The sequence below is a fragment of the Dromiciops gliroides genome, chromosome 6, assembly GCF_019393635.1.
Source record: "Dromiciops gliroides isolate mDroGli1 chromosome 6, mDroGli1.pri, whole genome shotgun sequence".
NCBI classification, from domain to species: domain Eukaryota; kingdom Metazoa; phylum Chordata; class Mammalia; order Microbiotheria; family Microbiotheriidae; genus Dromiciops; species Dromiciops gliroides.
Genome location: NC_057866.1, coordinates 110,343,041 through 110,370,988, shown reverse-complemented (window position 1 = coordinate 110,370,988; position 27,948 = coordinate 110,343,041). Strand labels below are relative to the sequence as shown.

At 36.8% G+C, this 27,948-nt stretch overlaps 1 pseudogene; it reads right to left on the bottom strand.

Annotated features, from left to right (window-relative positions):
* Positions 1-572: 572 nt before the first annotated feature.
* LOC122732060 lies at positions 573-26,348 on the bottom strand (annotated as a pseudogene).
* Between the last annotated feature and the right edge of the window lie 1,600 nt (positions 26,349-27,948).

Sequence of the window (27,948 nt, the reverse complement as noted above, 5' to 3'; positions counted from 1 at the left end):
TATTGATATAATTATTTGATTTTAAATTTAGGTTATTAATGTGGTTTGTTATATTTATTACTTCCCCATATAAAACTAACATTGCATTACTGGTACAATTTCTGGTAATAGTATCTAATCTTTTTTCATATATTGCTAAAGACTCTCTGCTAATATTTTATTTTAAAATTTTGCATTAGTTCATTAGGGATATGTCTATAGTTTTCTCTGCTTTATCTCTCCCCAATACAAGACCATATTTTATATCACCAAAAAAGATTAGAAAGGTCTTTCTTTTACATTTCTGTTTTTCCAAAATATTTATCTAATAGTGAAATAATTTTTTTTCTTAATGTTTGATAAAATTCACTTTTAAATTTATTTGATCCTGGATTTTTTTCCTTTGGTAGTTCATTTATTATTTGTTCAATTTCTTTTTAAAAATATTAATTATTTAAACAATATATTTCTTCTATTAATCTTGTCATTTTATATTTTTTGTGATCTGTTTCCAGAGGTGAAGATAGACTGTCATTGGTGCTGGGTGGAGGACTCTGAGGGTTGGGGAGACAGGAGCAGGAAGGGAAGGGGAACTAGAGGTAGCAAGGCAGGCCCTTCTCAATCACCAGGGGCTCTTCCATGGGACCATACTGCTTCACCACATAGTTGTCTTTGTCAATGAGGAACTTGATGAAGTTCCACTTTATTTTGTTGCCCCAAATTCCCTTCCCTCTGGGCTGGATTTTCATCCATTTCCACAGGGGGTGGGCATCATCACCATTGACACATATCTTGCTGTACATATCAAACTTGACATTGTAGCCAGCAGCGAATTCTCAGAAACCACATTACTCCCTGACTCTTGCCTCCCAAACTGGTTGCAGGGGAAGGCTAAGATCCATAAACCGTGCTCAGCATATCTGGCATGCAGGTTGACAAGCTGAGTGTGGTTTACGTCTGTCTCATTGGAAGGCTACATTGGTAATGATGCAGACATACCACTTATACTTATCCAGGGACACTATGCGCCCATCAATGTCCTTAGCTGAAAAATCTTGCATCGACCTGGCGCACATACTGCTGGAAAGGCCTGGAGCTGCCAGGACTGTGCACAGCAGAGCTGACTTCACCAGGTGGTAGAGGCAGCTCTGCTAATCTTTTTTCATAGTTTTCTTGCATTGCTAATATTTCTTTCCTGAATTTTTCCTCTATTATTCTTATTTGAGTTTTTAAATAATTTTTTTCTTTTAAGAATTCATTTGCTCCTCTCATACTTCTTGTATGGCTTGTGTTCATTCTGCACTTTTCTTTGAGACTTTGCTTGTAGATATTTCCAAATCATTGTCTTTTGAGTTTGTATCTTGAGTTTCCCTGTCATCACAGAAACTTTTTACAGTAATTTTTGTTGTTGTTGTCTGTTTTTCTCCTCAGCCTATTTCTTGACTTTGGACTTGATGTTAGAGTTTGGCTCTGCTTACCTCTGGGGGTGGAGACAGGGATGGCTGGTCTGAACTTCTGTAGCTTGATGTGGGCCCCCATAGGTGTTTGCTACTTCCAAGGTATTATGATCTGGGGAAAGGTCTGGTCACTGTCCTTTTGTTCTGCAATCTGGTCCTAATGCAAATAGGGCCCTGCTTCCTTGTGACTATGACTGCTCCTCTCTACCCTAGAATCCCAACCTGGAACATGGTAATTTGGAGCTGCCAAATGGTGCCAAATTTTGTGCCTAGTACTAGCACATGTGTCCCCTGGAATCTCTTTCTGAGCTTCAGTTGCCTTACTATCTCTGAGTATTGGGCAAGCCTGGTGGTGCCTCTGTTGCTGCAGCTGTGGCCTCCAAGGTCCACTTCTGGTGCCACTTCACTTCTAGTTAACCCCTATTCCAGTTTCTGCATCTTTCTAACTTCCCTGGGCTAGATAAGTGAAGCACTCTGACTTTTTGTTGACTTTTCTGCTCAGGATTTGATTTGTCATTTTTGGGGTTGTTTTTTAGGGGAAGTTTCAGGGGAAGTTTGGCAATGGTGACCCTTCACTCCCCCATTTTGACTCTGCCCTCCACACTATCTTTCTCTCTCTACTTCTTACAGCTTTTAGTTTACTTCAAGGATTAACCCTGGTACCATCTCCTAAACAAACCTTTTTCTGATCTCTCAGTCCTCCCTCCCCACTCAATTCTCTTGCATTTATGTATTTGTGCATATGCCATATCCCCCCAGTAGAATGGAAGTTGCTTACAGAAAGGAACAATTTTGGTCTTTGTGTCCCCAATGCCTGCCACGGTGCCTTGTATATAATAGATGCTTAAGAAAAGATTTTATTGAATTAAATTGTGGGTTGCCTTGTATTCCACAGCCCCAGCTTGGTGTCTTTTGCTGTGTAGGTAGGGATGAAGTAGACAGGATTGGGTATCCATCAAAGTGTTCTAGATTTAAAACTTCAAGGGACATTAGAGATCATGTAATACATTGTGTGTTATGGTTGTTTTGTCTTTTGTTCACAAAGAGAACCATGGCATCGAGATGATGTCATTGGATTTAAGTGAGGGAGGGCTGTGCAAAGTCACCAACCTCATTCCTCTAGAGCCATCTGGGTCCAGTGGCAAGATATAGATCAGAAAGACAGGAGGTAGCCCTGGATGTTTTAAGGCAATTGGGGTTGAGTGACTTGCCCAGGGTCACACAGCTAGTAAGTGTCTGAGGTGAGATTTCAAATCTCAGGTGCTCTTGACTCCAGGGCCAGTGCTCTATCTCCTGTACCACCTAGCTGCCCCCATTGTATATTAGGAGAAAGTGAAGCCCAGAGAGAAGTAATTTAGTTAGGTTACAAAGTTAATGGATACCAGGGTCAGGTTTCAAACTCATCTTCTGCCTCTGAATCCAGAGGCTTTTCACTGTACTACCCCAACTTTCCCAGAGTTCTCAGAATCTAGGGACAATGAAAATGAAAGAACCAAGGGTTGGAGAAGCAGAATTGAGGAGGAAGAAGTCAGTTTTGCCCCTAGGGAATTGTAAATTACAGGGTAGGTGTGGAGTTTGGGAGGTGGAGCCAAGATGGCAAGTGAAACCAGGAAGCCACCTGAGCTCTCCTAAATTTCCCTCAGAAACAAGCCTCTCAACAGGTTCTGGAGCTGCAAAATTTGCAAAATTAAATGGAGTGAAGCAATCATCTGATTTAAGATAACCTAGAAGATCTTCAGGAAAGGTCTGTTTCATCTGGGTAAAAGGGGAGCACAGCTCAGTAAAGAGGGTGTCTGGGCAAGCAAGCAAAAAGCTCTTAGTCACAGCACAGATCAGCAGCTGAGGACCCGTGGTCCTAGCTCAGCAAACTAGTGGCACAGCAGGCCAGTTGTGAGGCCTCCAGCCCCAAGGAAGAAAACAACCTGCCAGCTGGAATATTGGCTAGCCAAAAAGCCCAACTAGGTTGGGCCACTCCAGCGCAAGTGAGCAAGCTGTGGGCTGCTGACACCTCAGAACAGAAAGCTGGTGATTCGGCTCCTGGCTCCCAGCAAAAGAAGCTCCAGACAGTGCTGTACCCCAGGAGTAGAACTCAACCTTAAAAAGCACAAAGGAGGCTAAAATAAAAATATGAATAAGAAACAAAAAAGAACCCTCACCATTCACAATTACTATGGTGATTGGGAGGATCAAAACATAGACTCAGAGGAAGATAACAATGATAAAATGTTTACATGTGAAGCCTTAAAGGGGAAGAAGAATTGGTCTTGAGACCAAAAATCCTTCTTAGAAGAGCTTAGAAAGGATTTAATATACCAAATAAGAGAGGTAGAAGAAAAATTGGGAAAAGAAATGAGAGTTATGCAAGAGAAAGTCAATAGCTTCAAAAAAGAAAATAATGCCTTAAAAATACAATTGGAAAAATGGAAAAGGAGGTGCAAAAGCTGACTGGAGAAAATAACTCCTTAAGAACAGATTTGGGGGTGGGGCAGCTAGGTGGTGCAGTGGATAAAGCACTGGCCCAGGATTCAGGAGGACCTGAGTTCAACTATGGCCTCAGGCACTTGACACTTACTAGCTGTGACCTTGGGGAAGTCACTTAACCCTCATTGCCCAGCAAAAAAAAAAAAAAAAAAAAAAGGAAAAAATCAGAATTGGGCAGATGGAAACTAATGACTCAATGTAACAACAGGAAGAAGTAAAGCAGAAACAAAAGAATATAAAAGTAGAAGAAAACATAAAATACCTCTTCAGAAAAACAATAGACCTAGAAAATAGATCCAGGAGGGACAATATAAGACTAATCAGACTACCTGAGGACTATGATCAAGAGAGAGCCTAGACAGCATATTTCATGACATTATCAATAACTACCCCAATGTCTTAAAACCAGAGGAAAGATTAGTCATTGAAAGAATCCACTGACCACCTCCTGAAAGAGACCTCAAAAAGAAAACTTCAAAGAATATCATAGCTAAATTCCAGAACTATCAAGTTATGGAAAAAATACCTCAAGCAGACAGAAAGAAACACTTTAAATATCAAGGAACAACAATCAGAATTACACGTGACCTTCCAGCTTCAACATTAAAGGATTGGAAGGCTTGGAACATGATATTCTAGAAGGCAGAGTAGGTGCTTTGTGTTGGTGGCCACAGCTTTTCTTCACTTTTACAGGTCTGACCCAAAATTACAAATTTGGTTTAAAAATAATGAAGTAATGCCTTACACATAACAGGGACCTAGCAAGTGTTTAATAAATTGATTTGTTAGGTTTTCCCCCCCAAACTTGTAAAAAAATGCTTCAGGTAAATAGTAGTCTAGTGGATACTGGGCCACCTTAATTATTTTAAAATGAATTTCCATAAGGCACTAGGATATAACATAAAAATTAAGTACTTTTCCCTCCCTTTATAAAAGAAGACAAAAATGGGCTACCCTATATTTAAAACAATTTTTTTCCTATAGGGATAACTTATTCTCCTTAGTCTTATCATTATAATAGAAACATGATAAACAAATGCAGAATTCTTTTATAATATAACTTTATATACTTGAAGACTATCATTTGGTTTCTATATAGATCCAATCTAGATGCTATGGAAAAAGTTAAAAAAAAATCAACCAGTTTTTAGGTCTATACTATATCAAGCAACTTGTTTTCATGGATTTTCCAGCTGACTTTTGGACTGGCTCACAGAGTCTATACTGTTAAGAGCTGCAGGTGATCTCAGAAATCATTGAGGCTAACTTTCTCATTTTATATAGTGGGAGTTATAGATGAGGATATCATATAGATATAGCCTTAGTGCAGAGAAAACTCAAAAATTGCTTTGGGGAAGAAAATTGTAGCCATTGATGTCTTATAAAGACATTCTTACGTTCATTTTTTCCTGAGGAAATGACTATAAATGTATCTTATAGGACCCTTTCAAGGCTAAAATAATAGGTAAGAGATTTGCAGTCACAAACTAGTTCTGTTGGCTTGTTTTACACTTTTGCTGAAAAGGAAATATATAACCTAAAAAGTACTTACAAATGAATGAAATCCTGACATGCTTTGAGCTTTGTTTATTTGTTTATGTTGTGACACATGCTTATTTGTCCAGTCTTCAGGAACACAGAAGAAAACTATTTGATAGCTAACCTTTGTGACTTTCTAATAAATCCATTATGCTGAAAGACCTGTTTAAACATGATTCCTGGCACAATAGAAGAAGGGCTATTAATCTTTGTGTTTAAATAAAGATCTGCTGAATGTGCAATACTTGATTAATTTTATGCCATCAAAATATGAATGGCATTATTTGGTTTGTTAGATATTGTAGATTTTAGCAACCAATCCCTCAGATCTATTCATAAGTTGGAGAGAGAGAAATGGGAGTAAATGTTTGTTCGATTTTGTTTTTCATTTACCCTAAAATAATTAGAATTCAGCCAGCCAAAAAGAAATTAAATTTCAAATCAAATTATTTGCAAAGTAATTTAGTACGCAACTGCTCAACCAATTGTCTTAGAATTATTGGACTAAGAGAGGTAGAACATTATTTGGGTAAATGTTCTGCCATGGTAGGTTGAAAGGCAGAAATAGAAATCCTTAGTGAGGAAAAGGAGCTCCTTTGTTCTTCTAGTTTAGCTATTAAATATCTCTTAGGGAATAGCCTACTGATAAATCTCAAACTTTGGGCTAAACAACTAAAGTGCTATTAAATCTCTGCCAATGTTACTGATGCTGTAATAGTATGATACCAAGAAACTGATGCTGAGCAAAAGGAAATACTTGCAGAAAAAGGTAAGAAAATGATAAAGCTGTTTTGATAACCCCAGTAAAGCCTGCCTTTTCAAAAAGCATAGAAATAACATTGAAAAAGATGTCCTGTTGGAAATATATGGAAGTATGTATTTTTGAAATTCAGAGAGATATGTTTTTAAATGTATGATTGTAATAAGGTGTCTCAACTGGGTTGAAATAGTTGATTTTGTTGGTATAGAGAACTCACAGCAAGGAAACTCCCTTTACTCCTGGAGATTGACACTTTCTTGGCAATTTAAAGTTGCACTCAACTACATCTTTTTTTTTTAATCCCAACAATTTTAAATTATTAATATTTTCTTCAGTTCCAATATAGAAAAGCCCCAAATTTATATTCTTTGTGCATGTGTAAATTGAATCGCCTTATATTTGACATATATTTTCTCCAAATATAGACAGAAAAGTACTTTCCCCACTTAAACAGAAAGGTTGTAATTTGCAGATCCACTCTGCTGCTTCGAAGTATTGATGGTTACAGACATTACATTTAACCTTAAATTAAAAACATTTTCTTTCCTATTAAAGCACAGTTACTTGTGAAATATGTATGTATGCATGTATATATACATGCATACATACACATATACATATATATATATGTGTGTGTGTGTCCTGAGGTTTCTTTGTCCCACTATAGAGAAAAACAAAGCAAATCTTTGTACTAGCTGTATTTATTTTGTTTTGTTATGGATAAGTTTACATTCAAAGTACCATGTAATACTTATGTTGCTTTTTCCTTTTCACTCTCCATGTCTAGAGGATTAACGTGATTCCTATCCATGCTTACTATGGTGAGTTTGAACTTCCTGTAGAATACTTAATTTTCACCTTCCCTAGACTTAAAGTTAAATCTTTTCATTATAATGCACTATACAAGGAGTTTATACAGTTCTGATTTGAATGTGCCCTTTGCATCTTGCTGATCTTAGAAAGCTTTATGCACATTACCTGTGGTGAATATCATAACTTTTTATAGTCATAGAAACATGACCTTGTTTAAGCAAGTGCTAGCACAAAGGGTGGTTTGTTTCAACAAAGTACATAATTTAGTTTTATATATAAATGGTTCCTAGACTTTGTTCAACAATTCCATTCAACAACTATTTATTAAATACCTACTATGTGCAGAACACTGTGGTGATGGCAGAGGTGGAGAGATAAAAAGATAATTTGGGCAACCTTGTCTTTAAAGATCTTAAAATATCATAAAGATAATATAACAGAAATTTACTATTATTATAAAAGTTATAGTACAGACTACAATAGGGTATAAAAAGAACATGGATGGGTTACAAAGTACTATCTTTATAAATATATATACTTGTAAGGTTGGAAAGAATGTTGATAATGGGTGCCAGGGAAAGGTTCATCAGATGGTGGCATTTGACCTGGTCCTTGAAGAATTCATTTGTTTAGCATTTATGAAACATGGGGCAATGGGGGAAATCTATAGTTTAGATAAAGCATTGTCCCTGTCTTCAGTTGCAGCCCAGAAGGAAGATATGACTCATACAAAGAGAACTATAAGATACAATATTATATGATAGGTGTCTTGGAGAGTTGCAAAAACAAAGTTCAGTGTATGATTCATGAAGAGAAAGGTCATTGCCAATGAAAGGATTAGGGAGAGCTGTATTGAGGAGCTGGCATCTGACTTGATGTTTACAAGATGGAAAGGAATTCAGTAGATAAAGATACAGTGGAAGGAAATTTCAGGAACAGCGAATATCGTGAGCAAAAGCAGAGAGGTGAAAGAATGTAAAATATGTTTAAAAGGCGGAAATGTTCCCCATAACCTCATATTTACCTTTGTCCTGGCCTGTTTGGGTAAAAGCCAAGGAAGGTACAGCAGCAGAGGGAAGAAGAGTGGATCTTGACCATATGGGATGTGAGAAAATTATTAATAATAGGATGTTTTGGGGACTCAGAGACCACACACACACACACACACACACACACACACACAGGAACTCTGGCTGGTTTTGCAGGGTCAGGAGAATTTCAGAGGAAATGTAGATTGACCTTCCTGACTAACTAAAGGAGGTTAACTAACTTAAGACTACCTTGAAGTCATGTTAATCAATGAACTTGAATGCTACCGGCCAATTAGCTTGGATCAAGGTGGAATGACGCACCTCTACCTGAGACAGGTTAAAAACCCTGGAGAGGAGTCTCTCCCTCTCTTGGCACACTCTTTCCCTCTCCCACACTGCTCTTTCTTTCCCCTCTATCCTAGGTATGTAGGGCTTCTTAACTTTCTGAGCCATATATAGTTAATATGCTTTAATAAATGCTTAATGCCCCAAACTGGTACAAATATATTATAAATCCCAGCTAAATTCCCTAATACTAGGGACAGTTGTGATGACCCCATAAGTTTTTATTCATCACAGTTAGTAGAACAAGTGGTTATTTGGGGAAACAAGAGGTTAAGTGGGAGATAGGAGAAAGTGTTACCCAACTGCTTTTTTCTGCCCAGACTTTGGGTAAAAGTTGTAGGGAAGTGAGTACAATGGTATCTGCAGAAGAATCTAGGGATTACCCCATTCAGATATAGAAAGTATGGTTCCACTGGCTTCGGATAGATGCACCTATAAGTGAGAAATGGTAGTTGTGACCGGGATATATTGAATCAGTGACTAAATGAGAAGAGTGATGGTTTTGTCTGAAGCTAAAGGACAAGTTGTAATTAAGCAAGGGAATAATAACATTTAGCTTCCATTCAAAAGATGATTTTTTAGGCATTGTGGAATGGAGATTTCTTCCTCTCCTCTGAGCCCCCATTTCCTGCCCAAAAACCCTCTTCTGATTTTAGTAGTCAGACCAGTTCCTGAATGCTCCGTGCTATATTTAATTAGTCTCTGGCATTCCAGCTGAACTCTCTCAACATTTCCCTCCAGACAACTTTAAAATAATACACGAAATAAAATTCTGGAATGACATAGTCAATGAAAGGCTTAGGTAAGACATTTTCCCAGACACCCAAAATAGGAAGTAGGTCATGGACACTCGGGTGGAGGCCAGCCCAGAGCTCAGCACAGTGCTAACATTAGCTGTAGGCCTCAGAGGCTGCAGTTGTAGTGACAGCAGAAGAAGCAGCAGCAATAGTTCTGGGAGCTCTTACCACTCAGATATAAGGGGATTGGACAACTGGTTGGAAAGAAACCACTGGGTGCCATTTTGTGGGCATTGGGCATAGGACAGGACACTGGTGGGCAACTCTTTCCCACATCACAATTTCAGGGAGGAAAGAGCAAGACCCTAGTTTCTAGTAGCAGTTCCAGGGGGGCAGCTAGGTGGCTCAGTGGATAGAGCACCGGTCCTGGAGTCAGGAGTACCTGAGATCAAATCCGGCATCAGACACTTAACACTTATTAGCTGTGTGACCCTGGGCAAGTCACTTAACCCCAATTGCCTCTCTCTCCCCCCCCCCCCTCTCTCTCTCTCTCTCTCTTTCTCTCTCTCTCTCTCTCTCTCTCTCACACACACACACACACACACACACACACACACACACACACACCAAAAACCAAAAACCAAAACGCAGAAGTTCCAGGGCAGGAAGAGTAGCACTAATACTTTTGGTCACAAGAAAGCAGGGGTCCTTCTTGAGTAAAGATTAGAACAAAGACCAGGAAATCATTGACCACACTCCTCTCCAGATCAAAACACCATGGAAGTACCAAAAATATAAAAAACCCAAGAAACTAGCTATGAAAACAGCAGGGTGGAAAAAGCCTAAAGCTTCAGAGAGTTCCTCTCCCGCAATCCAGGTGAGCAAAGCTGAATTCTAACATAAAATTGAAAGTCAAGAAATAGGCTGGAACAATGAGTAAAGAATGAAAAAAAGAACCTGACCATAAAAATCTACTGTGCCTAGAGGAAAGCTCAAGACACAAACTCAGAAGAAGACAACAATTTGAAAACATCTACAAGCAAAGGTTCATAGGAAAAAAAATCAGATTGGACACAAGTTCAAAAAGAATTCCTAAAAGACCTAAAGAAAAAGAACAATTATTACAAAAATCAAATAAGATAATTAGAGGGGTAATTGTGAAAAGAAATGAGTGCAATGCAAGAAATTATGAAAAGAGAATTAACAGCTTGGTTAAAAAGGCACAAATACTGAAGAAAAAACTCCCTATAAAGCAGAACTGGTCAAATGGAGAAAAAGGTAAAAAAGTTCACTGAAGAAAAGAATTCCTTAAAAATTAGAATTGGTTAAGTGAAAGCTCATGTCTACAAACATCAAGAAATAACAAAACAAAGTCAAAAGAATGAAAGAAATGGAAGAAAAATTTTTTATCATTATTAGGGCATTTAGAAGGAATTTATATAGATAGAAGGCATGGGCATGAATCTATTGTGTTGTGATGATCTCAAAAAATGTATGGTTGAGAAAGAAGGGGAGAATAATTTGTAACTATGCCCAAAGTTATGTAAAACCATGTATACCTTTGACCCAGCAATATCACTACTATGTCTATACCCCAAAGATATCAAAGTAGAAAGGAAAAGACATATATAGAAATATTTATAGCAATTCTTTTTGTTATGGCATAGAACTGGAAATTGAGGGGATGCCTAGCAATTAGAGAAGAGCTGAACAAGTTGTGGTGTATGATCATGATGAAATACTATTGTGCTATTTGAAATAATGAGGAAGATGGGTTCAGAAAAACTGAGGCTTATATGAACTGATGAAAAGTGAAGTGAGCAGAACCAGAACATTGTACATAGTAAAGCCAAATTGTAATGATTATTAACTATGAATGATTTAGTTACTCTGATTGATAGAATGTTCCACAACCATTCTAAAGAACTCATGGTAGAAAATGCTATCTACTTTCAGAGAGAGAACTGATGAACTTTGAGGCATTTTTTCCACTATTTTTTCTTGCTTTTTTTTGATAACGTGGCTGACATGGAAACATGTTTTGCGTAACTTCACATATACAATGGGAATCATAATTACTTGACTTTTCAATGGACAAGGGAGGGGCTGGAGGGAGGGAGAGAATGTGGAACTCAAAAAAAGTAATGTTAAATATATATAGTGTGTATGTACATGTATATGTGTGTATATGTGCGTATATATGTGTATATATGTATATATCTACATCTATGCTACACCTACTTTTATGTCTATGTCTACATTGACATTGACATTGATATCCCAGCATAGTAGTTTTTGGAGACTTTAATGGTCCTTTCTGAGTTAGACAAATAATTTTTCTTTAACAAATTTATGATTTATTTATTTTAAGCTTTAAAAAAAAGATTTCGAGTTCCAAATTCTCTCTTCCCTTCCAACCTCTCCCCCACCCATTGAGATAGAAAAGAATATGGCATCAATTATACATGTGGGAAGCATGCAAGACATTTCCATATTAGCCACATTACAAAAGAAAAAAGCAAGGTAAATAAAGTGAAGAAATTATGCTTAAATTTGCACTCATTTCATCAGCTGTCCTGGAGATGGATAGCATTTTCATCATGAGTCCTTTGGAATTGTCTTGGATTGTCATATTGATCAGAATAGCTAAGTGTTTTACACTTGATCATCATTATGTCGCTGTTACTGTGTACAATGATCTTCTGATGATGCTCATTTCATTCTTCAGATTATATAAGTTTTCTAAGGTATTTCTGAATGAGTTATACAATTATAACAGGTAAATGAAAATAAAATAAAACATTGAACATAACAAATCATTGGAAATTTTTGAGCTAAAAGTTTTATGGTATCTTCTTAATTAGAAACTTAAATAATATACCTATTTCTCAGCACCAACTGATCTTTACAAAAAAGGATCATTTTTGAGGGCATAGAGAAATGATAAATCAATGTAAAAGATATATTTACTAAATATCCTTTATAGATATTTCTCTTCCCTCATCCTTCCCCCACTTTTTTGGGTCTAGTCATATGATTTAATCAGTTTAGGGAGTTCCCTTCTCTTCTAATGGAGATTGGCTGCTGTTCTGCAACTTATGGCATGTTCCAGAATGTTATACAGTAAAAGTAATGATTAATGCAGAGGATACAAGCAAAGACCTGAAAGGAGACTTAAGAATGACATACTGGATAATAAAAGGGTAAAAAAAACCCAAATCATAGAAACAACTAATAACCATGTGAAAGAGAAGATGATAATGAGACAACATACTAGAATTTGGGGGATATAGCAAAAGCAGTATAGAGATGAAAAACTATAAGTTTGAGAACATATCTTAAAACAATAAAAAACAGGATTAATGAAATGAGTATATATTTTTAACCTAAAAAATCTAGAAATAAACCTAAAATAAATACAAAGAAGGATATCTTGAAAATTAGATGATGAATATATAAAAAAGAAAAAAAGACTAGGAAATGGAATTTTTTTAAAAGGAAAGCTTTCAGTGTTTCTAATTAATTTATATCTCTTGATTTTAGATAAATGCATTTGATCATATTAAGAGACCCACTTCTGTTCCTATGCTGCTTGGAGTTTTTACATAAATGAGTTATTTTATTTTGTCCAAGGTTTTCTCTGTCCCTGTTTATAGGATCATATATTTTTTTACTTATGTGGTTAATAATGCTAACAATTTTCCTGATTTTGAATGACCTTTGTGTCCTTGGTATATATCCAATTGTATCATAAATGTAAATGATTTTTTAATATGAGCTCTTTACTAATATTTATTTAAAGTTGTTAAACAAGTAGACATGAGTGTTCTATAGTTCTCTTTTTCTGTTTTACCCCTTCCAGGTTTGATTATCAAGGTAAAATTTGTTATGTAGAAATTATTTAATATATTATCAGTTTATTAATTATTAATTATAGTATAAGGTATCAATATTCTTTTAATATTTGATAGAATTAACTTGTAAATCTAATATAAAATTTCTCCTCCTTTGGTAGTTCTCTGACCTGCTAGATTTCTATTTATGGGATTGTGTTGTCTGCAAAGCTCATTTTGGGGGTTAATTTCAGTATTTTATAGTTTTATAAATAAAATAAGCATTCATTTCTTATAATTTCTTAGTTTTGATAGCATATAATTATCTGGAGTAGTTTCTTATAATTCTCTTCATTTTCATTATGTTCAATGTGAATTCACCTTCTTTAACATTTTTGGTTATTTGATTTCTGTCTCTTTTTTGATCAGTTGGGGAAGGGAAAGAAATAACAATAGCTAGAAATTATATATGTCCTAGCATGTGCCAGGCATTGTAATAAGAACTTTAAAAGTGTTATTTCATTTGATCCTCACAACAATGCTATTATGATCTACACTTTATAGATGAGGAAATTGAAGCAAGTAGAGGAAGTGACTTTTTCAGGCTCACACAGCTACTAAGTATCTAAGGCTGGATTTAAGCCCAGTTCTTTCTGATTCCTGGCCCAGTACTCTATCCACTGGGCCACCTACCTGCCTCATAGTTACTAATGATTTATCAGTATTTTTATTTTTGGCCATCAATTCTATAGTCTTTTTATTTTCAATTTTATTCATCTCCTTTAATTCAAATAGTTTTCTTTTATGCTTATTTGGGGTTGATTAGTTTTTCATTTTATATTTTTCTAAAATTGTATATTCACTTAATTACTATTCTCTTTTTTATATTCTGTTAATACAGGATGTGCCAAAGGCCTTATACTTTAATAGCTTTAAACTTCACTAAGACTATTTATTATTACAGAAATATAATTTTTCCTCTGAGTTCTGTTGTAGCTACATGCATTTTTGTTAGTTGTCTCATTGTTATATAAAATCCTCTATTACCGTAATTATTTATTGTTATTATTATTATTTGTTCTTTGACTCATTCACTATTCATAATGTCAGTACTTAAAACCATTTATTTCAGTATCTTTTCGTTGTGTTTTAATCAGTCAATAAACATTTATTATATATGTACTGTGTTGTGGGTACAAAGAGGCAAAAGATAGCTTCTGCCCTCAAGGAGCTCACAATGTAAGGGAGGTTGTCTAACAAACAAACAGCTATGTACAGAGAAGCCATAAATAGCAAAAACAAAGGGAGGGTATTAGAATGAAGAGGGATTGAGAGAGGCTTTCTGTAGAGGTGGGATTTTCATTAAGACTTGAAGGAAGCCATGGAAGCCAGGTGGTCAAGAGGAGATGGGCAAACATTTCCAGACATGGGGGATAGCCAGAGAAAATGTCCAGGACTGAGAACAGCCATGAGGCCAGTGTCACTGGATCAAAAAGTACATGGTGGTATGAAGGTAGAAGGGATAATAAGGTATAAGAATCTTGTAGGGGCAGCTAGGTGGCACAGTGGATAGAGCACAGGCCTTGGAGTCAGGAGGATCAGAGTTCAAATCTTACTTACTAGCTGTGTGACCCTGGGCAAATCACTTAACCCCAATTGCCACACACACACACACACACACACACACACACACACACACACACACACAGAAGAATCCTGGGAAACCATTGTGTGGGAGCTAGGTTAAGAAGGACTTGGAACTCTAAACAGATTTTGTATTTGATCTCGAAGGTGATAGGGAGACATTTGAATTCAGTGAGTTATGGGAGTGACATTGCCAGACCTGTTCCAAAACCAATCTTTTGCCATTTTCATCTTTCTAACATCTCTTGCCTAAATCCTCTTCTCTCCTCTGACACTGCCACCATCTCGGTGCAAGGCCCTCATCCCTTCATGCCTGGAGTAATGAAATGGACTGCTGGTGGGTTTGCCTGCCTCAAGTCTTTCTCCTCTCTAATCCATTCATTTTGGTGGCTGAATGTAGAGTGAATTGGAGTGGGGAAAGACTTGTGTCAGGCAGAGTGGTGACTATGTCAGAAGGGGTCATATTCAAGAGATATTGTAATGATGAAATGGACAGACCTTGGTAAAAGATTGCTTGTGGTACAGGGCAGAGAGAAAGAGAGAGAGAAAGTGCAGGACAGAGAATGATGCTTAAATTTCACATGAGCCTGAGATACTAGAAGGATGGTGGTGCTCTTGACAGTAATAGGAAGTTTGGAAGGGGGAGGGGTTTAAAGAGACAGGTGAGTTCAGTTTAGGACATGCTGAATTTAAGATCTGGATTTCCAGTTCAAAATATCTGAAAGACAGATGGAGATGTGACAATGGAGAGCAGCAGAGAAGTTGGGATGGATAGGTATATTTGATAATTATCAGCATAGAAATTATAATTAAATCCATGGGAACTGATGAGATCATCAAATGAAGTAGTATAGAGGAAGAAGAGAAAGTGGTCCAGGATAGAGCTCAGGATGTGACCCAAATGATGATGAAGCAAAGGAGACTGAGATGTGGTTAGAGAAGTAGGAGGAGTACTCACAAAGAGTGCTGTCTTGGAAACCTAGACAGAAGGCAGTTAGCAGGGAGAAGAGCATGCTCAACAGTGTCGAAGTCTGCAGAGGGGCCAAGAAGAATGAAGGTTGAGAAGAGGCCATTGGATTTAGCAATTAAGAGAACATTGATAATTTTGGTTGAATAATGATGTCAGAAGCTGTATTGTAGAGGGTTAAGAGGAGAGTGAGAGAAGAAATGGAGGCATCTATTGTAGACCACCCTTTCAAGGAGTTTTGCCACAAAGGAAAGAAAAAAAATATAGGATGATAGCAGAAGGATCAAATGAGGGTTTTTTTGTTAGCATGTTGTAATTATTAAATAATATTTTCCTGAGTTAGGATCTGTAAAGAATGTGCATCTTTACATTTATTTATAATTTCTTTCTTACCTAGGAAATGATAAGTTTTGCAAAGATGTCATGTCATGCTGAGTAATGTTTGTGTTTTAATATTTGCATTCAGTAACCACTGTTAGTCTTTCAAATGTTTTTCCTCTACCAATCTGTTCAGCTCCATTTTCTTTTTTATAACAACTTTTTGTTATTTTATCCAGCTCTGAAAGATCATTAATATTTCCTTTTATTGTGTTATCTGTGACTCTCTGCAATTCAATTAGGTTTTCCTTTGAGAATTTAGATATTATGTCACCTGATGGTTGTTTCATTGTTTCTGATGACTTTAGGCATGATGTAGTTTCCATATTTATCCTTGTTGACATTATGGATATTTATTGTTGCCTTTTGATTTGACCTCCAGATTTTTTTGGTAATTACTTGAAACATAATAAATTTTGTTTAAGCCCTTAATTTTGATTCAGTGTATAGCTTTGTGTTTTAAATGTGTTTCTTACATGCACATTTTTTTCGGTCCTCTTTCATTTAATTTGTTTCCATTTATCCAATTAGATTTAAGGCTATAATTATAAATTTGAATTTTAAAAATAATTTTGTAATGATCCCCCTCCACATGATCTCTGAAGGAAAAATATGCCACAGAAGTATTGGGAGAAAGTTTGTATATGTCATTGAATCATTGGGGGAAATGCTACATTTTTGAAATAAAGATCCTTTTGTAAAAGCTACCTATTGTTATGTGGTTAAATATAACTGGAGTTCAGGTCACTGACTTCTAAGAAATGTGGGGAACACAGTCAGTGGGTGCCCATATGAATGGCAGCAGAGAAGTACAGACTCCTCAGGGCACCCAAGAATCCTGAGGGGACATACAGCCTTCCTGGCTCTGAGAGAGTGGGCATACTCTTCTCCCTGCTAACTGCCTTCTGTCTATGTTTCCAAGACACCACTCTTTGTGAGTACTCCTCCTACTTCTCTAACCACATCTCAGTCTCCTGTGCTGCATCATCATTTGGGTCACATCCTGAGAGAGTGGGCACAGAATATACTTGTTATATTAATTTGATTCCAGCCTTTTCCTATAGATACTTTTCCACTATCTAGTACCTTACCTTAACCAAACTTTGTTTATTATGATGATCTCTTTCCTCCCTTTTTATCCTTCTCTTCCCCAACTCAGATAAGACTTGGGTTCATAATCCTTCTTTACACCTTCCCTCCTCCCCAGTCTACTCTTTTTTTTTGGGTGGGGCAATGGGGGTTAAGTGACTTGCCCAAGGTCCCACAGCTGGTAAGTGCCAAGTGTCTGAGGCCAGATTTGAGCTCAGGTACTCCTGAATCCAGGGCCAGTGCTTTATTCACTGCGCCACCTAGCCACCCCCCCCAGTCTACTCTTAACCAGAGTAGCATCCATTTGCAGTGTCCTTGTCCCAAGAATTTAATATACCTACATCCTTATTTCTTTCCCTTTCTATTCCAAAAGCTAATCTTTGACTTGTGGGCTTTGCACATAACAGATTATTATTGTTGTTGTTGTTGTTTTCTACATATCTTTCAAGGTAAGGCTTCTAGAAAGCAAAAACCTTGCTCTTCTCTCCAATTCAATAAATCCAATAAATATTTATTAAGCACTTACTATATGCCAGGTACTGTACTAAATGCTAGCGATACAATTAATAAAAAGAAAGACAGTCCCTGCCCTCAAGCAACTTCTTGTTGTTTATCCTTTGTTTTTGAAGAGGGCCATGACAGATGTCATGACTTGCAGTGAATTGTATTTAAGTGAGTTAGGGCTGTGCAGGGTCACCAGCTTCACTCTCTCCTCCAGAGCCATCTTAGTCCAGTGGCAAGATATACATCAGGCTTACTGGAGTTAGCTCTAGATGTTAATCAGGGTTAAGCGACTTGCCCAGGATCACACAGTGTCAAGTGTCTGAGACCAGATTTGAATGCCCGTCCTCCTGACTCCAGGGCCAGTGCTCTCCATTGTGCCACCTAATTGCCTTTAAGGAATTTACAATCTAATGGAGGAAAACAACACACAAAAGGAGGCAGGAAAGTGGCAGGTGGGGTGGAAACCAGGGGGTATCTTGTTCTGTGATGTTGAGGCAGAGCAGAAGATGCAGAGTCCAGTGAGATGAAAAGTCCAGTTTCTGACTTCTAAAAGGACATTGGAAGGAATTTGGTATTCTATCTGTCCATCCCACTACAGATATCACCCACTCCTCCCTTCTTCATCTCTTTAAAATATATTGAAATATACCTTTGAAGAGTTTTCTTATGAAAAGTTTAATTCCCAGAAATATTAATTGATGAAGAAGGCATTGCGATATGCTCTGAGTTACTCTATGCCCTCTACTACAGGATCTGTTTTCTCATTCTAATAGGTGTTTTCTGCCCCTGTACTGGTGTCTATCTGTCCAGACATCTGTCTGTATGCCAGATGCCCCTGGGAGCTCAGACATTACCTTGGGTGGGATGTGAGTCAGAAGCACAAGCTCTGATTGAAAAAGGTCTCCTGATTACCCACTTGCCCAAAATGGTGTGTCTGTCCATCTATCTCTGTGTCTCTGTCTGTGACTCTGTCTCTGTGTCTCTTTCTGTCTCTCTTTGTCTCTGTCTCTCCAAGAAAATATATTCCCAAAGCATTCTCTTTGTATGAATGGAGTACAACTCCTGCCCTTCCCCACCCCATGTCCCCTTCTCTCAATGTTCTATTCTCACCTTTCCATTGTACTTCAGCAGGTTGAGAGATGCCCCCAAACTCTCATATCCCCATTCCTCCTTCTCAAGTCCAGGGGCTGGACTGCAAGTACTTCTCTGCCTTTCTCCCTATGAGAGACACTCCCCCAATCCCCCCCAATTAAATTATACCTCCCTCACCTATAGTCCAGTACAGAGGCAAGTATATCTCTGAATTTTCTTCAGCCTTTCTTTTTCTCCCTGAGTGACTTTCTTCTTTATTCCCCTCCTCCCATTATTCTCTTTGGGTGAGATGGTTTTTAGTCTACATAATATTAATTCATATCTTTCTCTCCTACTTTTTATTTATTTATTTTTTAGTGAGGCAATTGGGGTTAAGTGACTTGCCCAGGGTCACATAGCTAGTAAGTGTTAAGTGTCTGAGGCCGAATTCGAACTCAGGTCCTCCTGAGTCCAGGGCCGGTGCTCTATCCACTGCACCACCTAGCTGACCCTTTCTCCATACTTTTTAATACTCTTAGGCATCTTGGCCCTAGCTTTTCACTCTTTGTTCTCTCATCATCCTTCAACAGTATAGTTCTTTAAAAAATAGTTTCATATTATTCTAAGAAGCATGAAAGTATTGATGTCATTCTTTTCTTATTCTTTGTGCTTGTCTACCTTTCTTGTCTGTTTTCTTTGAGGTGTTTGCATGTTGAATATTCTGCTAACTTGTCTTATTTTCTTTTGAAGGAATGAGTCAACCTCTTTTCTGAAATTTCAACTTTTCCATTAATTATTAGGTCTAGATTTGAAGATATTATTTGTGGTTGAAAAATCAATCTTCTTTGCTACTCAAAATCCCATATTCCAGTTTCTTCTTACAGTCCTCAGAAATGAGGAATTATTTCACATGGTTTGAACTGATTTTCTTTGGTAGCTATAGGGCATTTTCTTAGCTTTCTGAAATATTTGTTACTTTATTTTAAAGTTCAAACTTTAGTTTAAAGTTTTAGCTGTAGTTTTACTAGTGAATTAAACTCTGTATTTCTCTTTGTTGGTGTCTCATAGATTCCTGAAACTGTTCTTTGGCCTTTGTTTCCAAAGTTCTGGGCAATTTTTTTTTCATTTTTCCTGAAGTATGACATTTAGAATTGATTTTATTTTGCTGGGGAACCTTAAGTGATTACTGCATACTATCATCAAGATTAATCACTTTAACTTGTATAGAATTAATATGTTATATACAATGGGGGATTTTTTGCTTCTCTTCTATTAAATTTTCTTCAATTTCTATATTTTTAAAAAATAGAGCTCTGCTATTCTTTTTGGTTTTTGGTTTTTGTTTTTGTTTTTTGGTGAGGCAATTCGGGTTAAGTGACTTGCCCAGGGTCACACAGCTAGTAAGTGTTAAGTGTCTGAGGCTGGATTTGAACTCAGGTACTCCTGACTCCAGGACCAGTGCTCTATCCACTGCACCACCTAGCTGCCCACTGCTATTCTTTTTGAAGAACCAACTCTACTGTGTTATGTATATTCTAAATTTTCTGTAATTACACGTCTTTAAAATTTTTCCTTTGCCAATTCTCAGTTCTCTTCTAATATATGCTTTAATGACTATCTTTATTTTTTCAAATATATATATATATATATATATATATATATATATATATATATATTTTTTTTTTTTCCCCTGAACCATTCTGGGATCTCTGGCTATTAATTCCATTATTTCTAGAGCATCCTGTGGAAATGTTGTCTTACTTTCTCTTTCACTAGGGAATTTCAAGTCCCACTTTGTTGTCTTTCCCAGTCTTCCTCAATGTTAGGTGCCTTCCTATAAAATTATCTCTAACTTATCTTATACAGATGGATAGATAGATGGATATATATATATACATATATATATGTATGTATATATATTATATATAATTCTTTGCATGTTGTTTCCCACCATTAGACTGGGAGCTCTTTGAGGACAGAGACTTTTGCCTTTACTTGTATTCCTAGTGTTGAAGAAAGTAATTAGCACATAATAGGCATTTAATAAATACTTCTTCATTTTTTAGTAATTATTGTATTTTCTTTTTTCAAAATTGTTTGCTTATTTTTCCTTTTTTAAAAACACTCTTCTGGTTTATCTGAGTGGCTAATTGGGCTGGACTTGTGTTCATACTTTTCCTTGGTCCTTTTTTTTTTTTTTTACTAGCTATTCCTTCATTTCTATTCAGTATTATATCAGGTCCAGCTCTATTGGTGCCTCTCCTTCCACCACCACTTAGGTTGACCACTTGGTACCATCAGATCTGGACAGCTTTGGTCACCTGACTCCTTTCAGCAATGGGTTTCCAATTGTATAGAAGCTCTACCACATGGAAACTCTAAGGCTGGGGGATGGTGATAGCTGGGGTTTATGTTGCAGGCCCTTTAAAGTCTTATTACAGAAGTCCTTCACCAAATGTACTAGATAGCTTCTTAATTGGCTCTATTCTTCCGGGACCCTCCCCTATCTATAATTTTCTTCTTTCTATTTTGTCAGTATTCTGTTCTCCCTATGCCCATTGAGGAGAGTGGGATGTGTGTCAGGAAGGAGGGGGAGCAGAAGGGGAAGTCTAGCTGAGTCATTACTGAGTAGAAATTCTGAAGGGATAACATAGAAAGCACTGTAGGCATGACTCAAACGAGGGCTTGGCAACATAGTTGTACCAAGTATGCTTTTCACAGCTAGGGGAAATGAGGTTGGTAATATAGCCAACTAGTTTTGTGTTTGTTTCTGTTGGAATTACATAAGTAATTTTATCCTCCAGTGTACTATTCCAAATTAAATTAGTATTTCCATCTACATAGTAAAACAGGAAAAAGAGGATTGTACACAAAACTGTAAATATCTATTTTGTGTAGCTTATTTTCTTTTAAAAATATATAATAAATTCAGCATTAAACTGTTAAAGATAATTTTGCAGGGTGGCTAGGTGGCACAGTGGATAAAGCAAGGGCCCTGGAGTCAGGAGTACCTGAATTCAAATCCAGCCTCAGACACTTAACATTTACTAGCTGTGTGACCTTGGGCAAGTCACTTAACCCAAATTGCCTCACCAAAAAACAAAAACAAAAACAAAAACAAAAAACACTAAAAAAAACCCCAAAAAACAAAAAACAGAATGAGAGCCTAAAAGCTCCCCGGTAAGCAAAATTATCTTTATTTTTTTGTTTGTTTGTTGTTTAATGTTGAATTTATTATATATATTTTAAAAGAAAATAAGGTACACAAAATAGATATTTGCAGTTTTGTGTACAAGCCTCTTTTTCCTGTTTTACTATGTAGATGGAAATACTAATTTAATTTGGTGACAGTTCAAATAAAAGAAAGTTCTATAAAATACAAAACAAAGGGATATTGAGACGCTAGAATAGTAGATAGAATTTTAGAGGGAATGTTTAGAAAAGAGGAAAAGGCTAACCTGGACACTTTTTATCATTTTAAAACTGCTTTGAAGCCTAAGGAATAGTACACTGGAGGATAAAATCCAAAAGAGAGGACTTCAAGAAAGATGAGAGAGTGCATTTAAAATGCTTCCATAAATATTTTTCTTCCTTTTTTATTTTTTCTCTTTTCTTTTTTGTAGTTTTATCCCTAGCAACCAACTGAAATAAAAAGAAAAAGAAAAACAGAACTCCTGTAACAAATATGCACAATAAATTTCCCTCATTAACTATATCTGAAAACATTTGAGTTCATTACCCTTCTGTCAAGAGATTGGTAGCATGTTTTATTATCAGCCCTCCAGAATTATAGTTACTTACTGCATTGATCAGAATTCTCAAGTCTCTCAAAGTTGTTTTCCTTTACAATGTTGCTGCTATTGTACAAATAATTGTTTTCCTGGTTCTATTCACTATACATCAGTTTATACAAGACTTCTTAGGCATCTCTAAAACTGTCTCTTGAATAATTTCTTAAGGTACAATAATATTCCATTTTATCCATATACCATAATTTGTTTTCACCCAGTTGTTGGGTACTCCTTTTAGTTTTTAACTTTTCTATAACAAGAGAAAGCAGTTACAAACATATTTGCACCTATGAGTGCTTTTACCTTTTAATTTGATCTTTATGCAGTATAACCTTAGTAGTGGTACAGCTGAGTCAAAAAGTATGCACAATTCAGCAGACATAGTCTTAAATTGCTTTCCAGAGCGGGCAGCTAGGTGATGCAGTGGATAAAGCACTGGCCCTGGATTCAGGAGGACCTGATTTGAAATCAAGCCTCAGATTCTTGACACTTACTAGCTGTGTGATGCTGGGCAAGTCACTTAAACCCCATTGCCCCGCAAAAAAAAAAAAATGTTTTCCAGAATAACCGGACCAATTTAAAGCTTCACCAAAAGAATTTTAGTTTGCCTGCTTTCCCAAAGCCCCTCCAACACTTACTTTTTCCTCCTTTTGGTTCATTTTTGTCTATATCGTGAAGTGAAGCATAATCTTAGAGTGGCTTTAATTTTTTTTAATTTTAATTTTTTAAAATTATATAACTCTGGAGGTGCATAGTATGCTTCATCATTAGTTAGAGTTGCTTTAATTTTCATTTCTCCAGTTCTGAGTGATTTGGTGCATTTTTTTCATATGGTTCTTGATAACTCAGATTTTGTCATTTAAAACTGCTTGTTTTTATTATTTATATGTTGAGAAATGCCTCTTATTTTTATACATTTGAATCAGTTTGTTCTATACCTTGGATATGAGATTTTTCCCCTTATAGTTCTAATTGCACAGATAGGCAACATCTTTTAAAATTTTCTATAATCGAAATTGATCTCCATCCTTTGCTTCCTTAATCATTAACTCTTCTACTCATAGTTGTAAAAGCTAAGCTTCTCTTCTCTAATTTATGATGTGACCCTTTATATTTAGTTGATGAATGTATTTGGAGTTTGTCTTGGCATAAGGTGTGAAATGTTGGCCTAAACCTAATTTCTATCAGAGCCCCTTCTTCTTAGTACTTTTTGTTGGATAATGGGTGCTTATCTGAGTAGGTGGGGTCTTTGGTTTGATTGAACACTAGCTTAATATCTTTGTTGGTTTTTTTTTTTAAGTGAGGCAGTTGGGGTTAAGTGACTTGCCCAGGGTCACACAGCTAGTAAGTGTTAAGTGTCTGAGGCTGGATTTGAACTCAGGTACTCCTGACTCCTGGGCTGGTGCTCTATCCACTGCGCCACCTAGCTGCCCCCTTTGTTTGCTTTTGTATGTTGTGTACCTACTCTTCCTCTGATTAACCTCTCCATTTTTAACCAGTACCAAATCATTTTGATGATTACTGCTTTGTAGTAGAATTTTACATCTGGTACTGCTAGTCCCCCTTCTTTCCCACTAATCCCCCCCATTATTTCTCTTAGAATCCTTCTTTTGTTCCTCCAGATTAATGTCGTTATTACAATAATCATTTAATAGCTTGATTTGTAGGTCATTAGATAGGTGACTCTAAATGTCTTTTTTACTTTTCATATAGTGGGTAGACCCTTTGGATATTTATATCCCCTTTGAGCCTCTCCAGGTAATAGGAATTGACTCTGGAAAGTATAGTCATAGCATAAGAGGTAACTTGATATAGTAGAGAGCATGTTGGACTTGTAGTCAGGCGAGACCTCCATTCAAATGCTGTTCCTGAAACCTCCTAGCTTTAGAACCCTGTGCAAGTTACTTAATCTTTCTGAACCTCAGGTTCCTCATCTGTAAAATGGGAACAATACCTATTACACTTATTTCACAGGATTGTTGTGAGGATTAAATGAGACAATGTATATCACATGCTTTGCAGACTTTAAAGGGATGGAGTCTTTTACTGGTCCTTAGAGGTTGCATCCATCTGCACTGTGATTTGGGTAGGCATGTCAACCATTGAACTTTTCCAACCCTAAATAGCAATAGTTCTTATCTTGTACTGCCTTATGTTGTACCTGTGTTCCATACAAGTCAAAATACCTTAGTAGATTATGAACCATGGCCAGTAGCTTGATTGCTACCATCACTGACTTCTGCCAGTTCAGTTGATTTAAATTGAAATCATGGCTGTTGTTGGTCAAGTTTTTCAGTTCAATCCAGGAGAGATTTTCCATAGGCCTTGGAATCATTTTCTCTTAGGAAAGGTCAGGCTAGATTTAGATATGCCTTGGACAAGTTAGGGTGAAACATATCTATGAGTTTTAGTGGACTGCAATCTCAGAATGACTTAACAGAATGTTGATGCAATAATAAAAAAGCTAAAACAGTCTTAGGCCACCTTAATAAATTACATGTGTATACATATAATTATATTTGTATATATGTGTGTATATATTGAATTAAATTTATATATCTATATACCTACATAAAAATCTGATTTCCAAACAACAATATTTCCTAAGTAAATTTGGTTTTGACATAGAGCACTTTGGGGTCTGAAACATATGGGGGGAGGTAGAGGATGGAATCTAGATAAATCTAACAACAACAACAAAGGAAAGAAGTACTTGAACAGAATCTTAGAAAAGTTAGATATAATAGATCTCAGGAAAATATTCAATCAGAATTTCTCAACTGTGCATGGCACCTTAAAAAATTAGCCATGTATTAGGATATAAAATCTCACAAGCAAATGCAGAAAAAATTAAATGCATGTTTTACTGACCATAATGCAATGAAATTATATTCAGTAAAGGGCATTTGAATCAAAGATTAAAAATGAATTGGAAACTAAATAACTTAATCCTTAAGAATGGATAGGTCAAAGAATAAATCATGGAAACAATCAGTTCCTTCCCTTCCCTTCCCTTCCCTTCCCTTCCCTTCCCTTCCCTTCCCTTCCCTTCCCTTCCCTTCCCTTCCCTTCCCTTCCCTTCCCTTCCCTTCCCTTCCCTTCCCTTCCCTTCCCTTCCCTTCCCTTCCCTTCCCTTCCCTTCCCTTCCCTTCCCTTCCCTTCCCTTCCCTTCCCTTCCCTTCCCGTCCCTTCCCTTCCCTTCCCTTCCCTTCCCTTCCCTTCCCTTCCCTTCCCTTCCCTTCCCTTCCCTTCCCTTCCCTTCCCTTCCCCATATTTGAAGTTTTTCATTTATAATACTAGCAGCTGTCAGGTAATCCTTATTGTGGCTAGTTGGTTCTTGGATTTTTTTCTTTGACAACTTGGAAGCTCTCAATTTTGTCTCTGTTGTTCTTGGGAATTTTCATTTTGTGATTCTTTTTGGGAGGTAACCCGTGTATTCTTTCTGTTTTCATTTTTACCTCTGGTTCTAAGAGATCAAAGCAGTTTTCACTTATCATTTCTTGAAATTTGGCATCTGTTTTTTGTCATGGTTTTCAGTTTCAATAATTCTGAAATTACTACTCCTTGACCTGATAACATATGCCTTCTTTTTTCCATCTTTTGGTTTTGTTTTAGTATTTCTTCTTGTCTCATGAAGTTCTTGTTTTCTGTTTGTCCATTCTCGTTTTCATGGAATTTATATTTTGAGTAAGTTTTCCTATGTTCTTCAAAGGTATTTTCTTTGCTATTATTCTCCTTCCTAGATATTCTACTTTTTATCTTTTGTTTGATTCCTTCCATGTTCTCTTGTAGTTTTAGTGGCCAGTTTGTTTCTCTAAGGCGTCACCTGGACTCATTATGGAGTTACTATCTTCTGATTTTGCCCCGTTGGTTTTTCTCATTCCAAAATATTTCCTCATTGTGCCTATTGCTTTCTTCTGTTTACTCATATCGCCAGTCTTAGTTTCCAAATTGGGGGTTTGACTTTGGCTCAAATTCCACTCCTGCACTCCTGGATGAAGTGGGTAAGGCCTGATTTATCCTGAGTTTGGTGTATAAGACTAGGTCGGCCCTGCCTTCTGTAGGACTTGCCTGATCTTGTCTCTGTGGTTCAGGCCTAAGTAGCATGGTTGCTAAACCAGTCCTGTCTCCTGCCACAGACTAGGCTCCTTGGTCACCCTACTCTGTCCCTGTACCGGACTGGTCTTCTGCTGAGGATGAAAGATTGCTGCTCACCCATACACAAAAAGCATGTTGCTCTGGCTCTTTCTCCTGCTCTAGGACTACTTCCCTTTTCACTTATCCTTCCTTGCATCTACTCTGTGATTCCACAGAACTCTGGCAGTCTTTTCGTGCAGTCCTAGATTGGATAGGTTTTATCATTGTGCCTTCTGGTACATTTTTAGAGCTTTCATGAGATGTTTGGGGGGATCTGGGCTCTTCTAAGTACTAAAACTGGCATCTTCTTACTTCCACTCTCTTTTCTTAACTACCTTCACCAGTTGGTGAGCTCATAGAGGGCCAGGATGGTATCTTATTCTTTGTGTATTCCCTATAAGGCTTAAAATGAGTCCTTTTTATGGTATTGGTATTGGCTTTTTAGATGTATGTAAATTGACTGAATGATAAAGAGGATCAGGGAAACAGGGTACTTTTGAATCAGAGTATTGTTCTGATTGGGAGAGCAGTGGGTACATATGGGAATCTATAGTATCAACAATATAATGGCACTCAGGAACTGGTATGGAAGGGTGTTGGGATATATAATCTTTTTTGGGGGGGAAAATGAGGGCTAAGTGACTTGCTCAGGGTCACACAGCTAGTAAGTGTCAAGTGTCTGAGGCTGTATTTAAACTCAGGTCCTCCTGAATCTAGGGCTGGTGCTTTATCCACTGTGCCACTTAGCTGCCCCCAAGATTATATATCTTATAATGAAGCCAGTGTGGAATAATGGATAGAGAAGTGGTCTCAGAGTCAGGAGGAACTGTTTAATCTATAAAGAACTAATTCTAATATATACTGTCTGTGTGATGCTGAACAAGGCACTTAAAGATGCAGATCTCACTTCCTCACCAGTTTATTTTTATTATGTTTTAGAACAATATTTCCTGATTACATGTAAAGACAATTTTTACATTCACTTTTTGAAATTTTGAGTTCCAAGTTTTCTTTCTCCCTTCCTCACCTTTCCCCTCCCTGAGATGGTAAGGAATTTGATATAAATTATATATGTCAAAGCATATAAAACATATTTCCATAGTAACAATGTTGTGAAAGAAAAATACCAAAAGGGAAATAAAATGAAAAAACAAAGAAAGCAAAAAATCATATGCTTCAATCAGCATTCAGACTCTCTCTTGGATGTGGATAGCATTTTTCATCATCAGTCCTTTGGATTTGTCTTGAATTGTTGTCTTGCTGAGAATAGCTAAGTCATTCATAATTGGTCATTGTATAGTACTGCTATTACTGTGTGCACTCTTCTCCTGGTTCTGTTCCCTTTATTTTGTATCAAATTGTGTAAGTCTTTCCAGGTTTTTCTGAAATCAG